We start from the raw sequence: 6257 nt of genomic DNA on the forward strand, positions 1-6257 counted from the left end.
ATTGTACTCTGGAGTTCTTTCATTAATTGTTATCTACAAGAATTCTTCAATACAGTTGAACACGTTACACCAAATAGGGAACTATGCCCCTAATGAGTATCAACCCCTTATTTGAGTAATCATTTGATACTGCTAAAAACAAAAAATTCTTAAATTAATTTGTTTTACTTAAAATAGCAGAAACTTTTGGAAAAATGAAACATCTTCTTCATTGTTTTTTTCAAGAATTTAAAAAAAAATAAAAGCTTTGAAAAAGTTATAATAAGCTTGTAACTTCTCAGGACAACGAAATTTATGTGACCATTCATTTACCCTTATGAAATAGAGACAATCCCGCGTTTCATTCCTGTGAGATAACTTTGTCTGCAGATTGTTGCTTGAAAAAAGTTGGTGTATTAGATTTGGACCTGCCAAATATTCTGGTAACTTTTTTGAACATTTTTTTACTTGCAGTGGATGGCGTTTATCTGATTGGTCAATTATGTAAGTTATTTCTTTAACAATCGAAATAACTTTTGTCCATAATTCCCGTCACGAAAAAATCAGAAAAAAATGTTTTACCCCAGGCATGAATAGAAAAAGTCAAATTAAGCAAAAGAAGTTTAAATACGCTTTGAGTTTCAATGCTCTTTACCTCTTATCTATGTGTTTCATTATTCTAACCAGTATGTCATTGGTTTGCCATGGATTTGTATTTTGATAGCATCAGTTATTGCGAAAAACTCAATCCCTTATTATTTGTTTAAATACTTCTAATATTCCTAGTATTTGAAGTGCCTTAAATGTAATTTGCGATATAAAAGATTGTTTCCAATCATAAGCTTGATCTTATATTGAATTGCACATCTTCATATGAATTATCAAGCGAAGTAAAGTTTCAGGTTCTTGAATTTCACAACCTCAGATATTAAATAAAATTGAGAATGGAAATGGGGAATGTGTCAAAGAGACAACAACCCGACCATAGAAAAACAACAGCAAAAGGTCACCAACAGGTCTTCAATGTAGCGAGAAATTCCCGCACCTGGAGGCGTCCTTCAGCTGGCACCTAAACAAATATATACTTTGTTTTTCATTTTTTTATGTTGTTTTCTGAGACTTGCATCTATTTTCAGTTCAATCAATTTTACTAGTTTTTTACGTTATCATATTGAACAATTTCTGTATTTTCACTTAATTAATAATCCCTTAAACTGCTGTAATTATCAATCACTTAGATAATTTGTAATTATAATAATAAGATTAAAGTAAAGTACAAAGATATTTCTAAAAATATATCTTTTTACTGAGGATAGCACCGAAATGGTTATATAAAGAGGAATTTTTTTTTCTTAATATGTTGAGTTTATTATATTACGAATAGAAAAAAAACTGCACGTTATGCCTCTTTGCTTTTTATTTGCTTATATAACAATATTCATAATAGCACATTATCATTATTATCTTACAGACCACCATTACGTTTCAAGTGTTTTTCGTCAAGTGCATGATATTATAATCTTGAAGTTCATAAATCTTTGTAAAGGTTGTCCAAACATTTAAGAATATTGAAGTGATTGTAAAAATCTTAAATGCATCACATAATGTTCAATAACACAACACGCCCATGAATACCAGAATTATTTTCCTTGTTGTTTTTTTTATTGTACGTCATCGGTCTGTCATAACAAAAATTATTCCTGTGCCCACACAATCGTTTATACATAAATTTGCATGTAACTAGTGCAATTTCCTTCTGTATGAATGTATCGATATTTGTAATATTATCAAAGGTACCAGGCTTATAATTTAATACGCTTGACGCGCGTTTCGTCTACATAAGACTCATTAGTGATGCTCAGATCAAAATAGTTAGAAAGCCAAACAAGTACAAGTCGAAGAGCATTGAAGACCCAAAATTCCAAATAAGTTGTGCCAAATACGGCTAAGGTTATCTATGCCTAATATATTATCTTGTTTTATTCTCAAGTCTCGTTTAAGTGACATAATGTACTCAACATGTTTTAAGTAACAAATATTATTTAGCAGATGATTTTTCCACAACAAGTAAAATTGCAAGATTTTGAATAACGATGTACATAGATCCTATAGCATATTCCAGTTTGCAAATGTTTTATTTTGAATTTGTGCATTGCTTATATCTTTGAAAATGCTTGTGAACCTGAATATATACAAATATCATTGATAACAAACTATATCAAATAGAACAATTAATTTAATCTAAGATAAATGTCTTTCCTAACTTCAAACTCTAAGCATTCTCAAAGACATTCAATTCAGGAATGTGTTTCCGAAACAGAAATTCGATTTTTTTGGTTTGTTTATTTACATGAAATATTTGAAAACAATTAGAGTTGCCATTTTGCTCTTTATCTTGGTCGCAATAAACTAATTGACAGGTCATTATTTTACTATAATTAACTTTATAGAAGTGAATTAAACAAACAAATACGAGTAAGTTAAAATCAAAATGTTTACACTGTTTAATTACGCGCATTGCGCATGCTTATGTTGGTTTGCAAATCACAACGTTAAACTTTTTGAAAAGCTACATAGAAGTGCTGCAGTTAAAAAGAGGACATACTTTCAACATAGTTATAGCATTTTGATCATTCTTTCGTTAATAATATTTGCAGACATTCTTCGATCAGGTATCATTCATAGCAGCATTAAATATCATGTGTCTATGTTTAAATCGACTTTCACAAAGATTTTATAAAGTTGAGCGTTTTTTTTTTAATATAACGTTAAATGTATGTATTAGATGGAAGATTATTTATATCATATAGTTCATATCAGTTGAATGTTAAAGGGCACTTCCCTTGCCATGATTGTTGGTTACAATAGCGCAATTATTCGGAATGCATTTTCCATTGGGTTCCACTGGTGTTCCGTATTTTTTTCTCTCAAAGACTACACAAACTAGGGCAAAACGGGTAGCAGTTCCTGTTACTAAAAATGCCAGTATTGCATTACAACTAAACAAATATATAGGGTCATGTGGCTCAAATTTACTTAAAATTCAGTTGAAAAAGATCGTCTATTTTTTTTCGCTTAATGAAAAAGGCATTTTTTAATGGCTCCGACGTGCAGAATTGGAAGATATTTTCTATGCTTCGTAAAATGTGAATATTATTTTCGACAATTTTTACACCTAATTGGATAAGCTTTCAAATAATTGCGCTCTAGTAACCATTTTCATTACATTGGTGTCAATTTAGAAAAAAAAATTACGGTTACAATCTGCCTTTATTATCTATTGACAGGGTTTTTAGATACAAGACGACTTGACCAATGCTGATCTTGTGACAATATTGATTAACGTAATGGGTTAGTGTTGCATTGACATGTTCAACTTACCTGTGTTCATTGACCTTTAAAGGTTTTTGTATCATTTTGAAAAGGATGAAAATCTATAAATTTGTTTAATGTTTCTTTCGTAAGGAAAAATTACAAAATAACTTCAGAGTTGTTTCCGTAAATCGATTAGGGTTGCTCGTGTTACATTTCTAAGAAATAGAGATAATGATCAATATTTTATGGCTGAAGTATAGTTTTCAATTATGTTAGTACTAATCATTACAAGTTGTAACTTACATAAAAACTACAATAAAAGTATCATATTATAAACAACTTTATTGTAAAAGGATACATTGACAGGTGTTGCAAAACACATTAAATAGACCTACCTCGGTGCGTTGATATACTATTCAACGGTAAAACCAATATAAAAGTAAAAAAATACAGTGGGAAAAGTTCAAACAATGACCTAAATAACTATACATGGAAAATGCATATAAATTGCCAATTTTATAGTCTGATAAATTGTATCTTTTATTGGATAATGTCACAAGCACTTGTCTCTTAAAAACCCAAACTGTATTCCTTAACATAACACATGGTTCACAACGCACATTATAGAGAAATCATACTTGGTAGCATAATTTAGATATTTTTAATTCCACAGTGGTTACCGTTCTAAAAAAAAATGTCCTAAATCTACATTAATTTTTTTTACAAAAATATGTATAACATGTCTATTTTCTACCACAAATACTTTCGTCTGGGATGCATACTTTTTTTTTAGTTGTAATTGTCTTTGCACAAGCTTTCAGTAACTGCGAGTCATATTACATAGATGCGTTTTGTCTATTTTGTTTTAAGCTAGATGTTTTATTTGTGGTTAGAATCGATTTATTTCATTAAGACTGTTGCGACAATTTTTTTCAGTTTATTCTTATGTTGTGTTGTAACACCACAATCACAGGTTAAGGGAGGGCTTATCAGTCACAAACATGTTATGTGGCTGTCCCAAATCAGTAGCCTTCAAATTCAGTGGTTGACGTCGTTGGTTTATATTTGGTTTTTTTCTGTAAGTTGTGTGGTACACATTAGGATTTCTGTTTTTTTCATTTGAATTGTTCCACATTTTTTATGTTTGGATCTTTTATAACTGGTTATACGGTGGGTGTTTTGACTCTACGATCAGATTTGAATATTTTTATCCTACCACATCACATGAGTACTTTTTTTAAACATTGATTACGAATGCATAACGTATAGTTCGCACAAAATATTTGACAATCGAACACATTTGCTGAGAACTAAATTTCGGGCTTTGTTGCCCAAGTATATCTATCATGGCTTTGATAAAAAAAAAATAAACTTAAAATTACGGTGCCTGTGAAAAATAATAAAATGATCGAGTCATGTTTATTTCTTATATATTTTCCATGCCTAGTTTTGTTTATTAAATATTGTTCTAAAAGTTGTTAAATAATTTCGTGTATTATGATGAATATAACGACCAATTAAAACCTCAATTTATACCTCCTAGTGAACGTGTATATGCCCTTTTTTCATCACGGTTCTTCGATCGCACTTGGACTGTTCTCATACTTAAGGTCACTGTATACGAAAACCCGTCGGTGAAAAATGGTGCGACAATAGCAGTACATTTGTAAAGATTGTGATACTATAAAATCTTTCTTTAACAAGAAATATAAAACAAAAAGATGTGGTATGATTGCCAATGAGACAACTCTTCATTGTAAACCAAAATGACACAGAAATTAACAACTATAAGTCACCGTACGGCCTTCGCAATAAGCAAAGCCCATACCGCATAGTCAGCTATAAAAAGCCCCGAACTGAGTTCATATATTGTATGTGGTACGAATTCTAATGAGATAACTGTCCATCCAAGTCATATTTTGTTTAATGGTAAAACTTAGCCATTAAGATACATGTTATACAACATATTCAATTTACAGGCCTAGGTTTGTACTCAATATTTGTGAATTAATTCTATACATAACGATGATCGATTGGGAATATCACACCCTTGGTGGCAAACGGCCCATATTATCACTGACTGACAACTTCGTAAATAAACTCGTCATAGATACCAGGGTAGAAAGTTTATATTTGTGCCAGTCGCGCGTACTTTACTTTTAAAATTTGACAATCGTAAATGTTCTCTTGTTGCATCCTATTTATTTGGGATAACATTTCATTAAACAATGAATTTATATTATTTAAAATTAATTTCTACCTGAAATATTACATCAAACATTTCCATTTAGTCATAGAGAACGTTTGGTGTATCTAAATGTTTAAGATTAATAATGTTGATTCCATATGCAGCCAATTTGAAGACATCATAATTTATTACCATGATGTTTGTTTGCGTTACATTTTTTTAGAAATGTCATGAAATGATATACAAAACCAAACACCAATCAATCTTTTAAATCTTTTTGTCAAAGATAAATGATGGTGACAGGGTTATCTCATCATATTTGTGTCGCTTTATAATATTTCATGTATTTGTCCGAAGATGATCTTGTTGCGTGTTTTGCATCAGGTTATATGATAGTTCAAAAACTAGATGCTGGAAATAAATATTTGTTCCATATGGGAGATATTACGATACTTGAAGATTATTTCCGACAGTTGATGAATCTATTTGTCAATAGTTTCTATGAAACTTGATAACAAAAAAGAATTATGTCAACAATATTGTATTACTTCTGGTAACGAAAGTATCACTAGCCCAAGTGTCAATTCATTTGTTTTAAAATGAAATATCATTGCTATGTTCAGGTTTTTCTTCAACTCGAAGCAAGCATAGCTGTCAACACTGAGGTTGTGAGCTCGACTTTAATTTCATTGACTAGGATTGTCAGTTTTTCCTACCGAAGATTGATGGTTCACTCTTGACTTCCCCTTACTAATTAAAAATGGCCATCAAGAAA

Source organism: Mytilus edulis, chromosome 5, assembly GCF_963676685.1.
Source record: "Mytilus edulis chromosome 5, xbMytEdul2.2, whole genome shotgun sequence".
Lineage (NCBI taxonomy): Eukaryota > Metazoa > Mollusca > Bivalvia > Mytilida > Mytilidae > Mytilus > Mytilus edulis.